Raw genomic sequence first — 1,153 nt, forward strand, 5'->3', positions numbered from 1 at the left:
GTAGGGATGGGTTGGTCTGAGTTGGTGAGCTTAGATGTCTTTTACAGCCTTAAAGATTCTATGATTCTGTAATTCTCATCTCTCCAGGATTCTTGGCTACTTTAGTATTCATTTCGAAATTGGTACGTGAGTTTGTGAAACAATTTAAAATGAGATGTAGAAGGATTTAAAGACAAAAACCTGTGCTAATAAGTCTTTCCTTGCAATAGTCATTCAAATGTAAAGTCAAGTCCAGAACCTACTGCTAGTAACAGTCACCTGTGTGCTTATATCCTCAGTCTAGCTAACATCTGATGTATGCATATTGATCTCTGTGCTCATTTATGATTGCTTCACTGAGTGTACAGCATACACCATCCAATGTTTAAACGGACTGATGTGTGGAGCTGTTTCCCATGCTCATGAAAACTGGAATGCCTCCTGATAGAGCTAGATATATGCAAAATGTGCAGCAAAACTCAACGGCAGGAGTCAAGGGGACAGGCTGGCAGGGAAGGTCCAGTCACACACACAATCACAGAATGATAGGGGTTGGAAGGGACTTCTGGAAATCATCTAGTCTGGCTGTCCCACTGCTATGCTCCACCAATCATGCATCCACGAGCTCTTCTGCCAGCAAATTGGTGCTGTAAAACTTTAAAAAAGCGCAGGGACACTGCAATGCCCTTGCAGCAGTGTGAGCCAGAGCCTGCCTCCAAGAGAAAACTGCTAATGCAGTAGTTTTGTAATTAATTCTGAGACCAGATTGATCCACTGCTAGGCTTGTATGTGGAAATATAACACTGTAAGAGAACAGGGTAAACTGTGTGTGATTCTTCTCCAAAAGAGCAGTGATAAAGTGGCACAGGCTGCCTGGAGGTGGTGGAGTATCGTCCCTGGAGGTGTCAAGAACTGTGGAGATGTGGCACTAAGGGCACAGTGCAGATGGGTTGATGACCTGACACAATGAGCTTAAAAGTCTTTTCCAATCTTAATGATTCGATGATTCTCTGCTCTTTTTTATTTGCTTACATGACACAAAAGCGGCAAAAAAAAAAACCCTGATGCTCCCGTCAGAGCCCAACCCTAAGAATGCTGGCAGATAACTCCAGTAAAGCCTCGTAGAAAGGCCCAGCCACAACGGACAGCAGCCGCCAAGCCCGTCCCGCTGCGG

This window comes from Meleagris gallopavo, chromosome 2 (assembly GCF_000146605.3).
Source record: "Meleagris gallopavo isolate NT-WF06-2002-E0010 breed Aviagen turkey brand Nicholas breeding stock chromosome 2, Turkey_5.1, whole genome shotgun sequence".
Taxonomy (NCBI): Eukaryota; Metazoa; Chordata; class Aves; order Galliformes; family Phasianidae; genus Meleagris; species Meleagris gallopavo.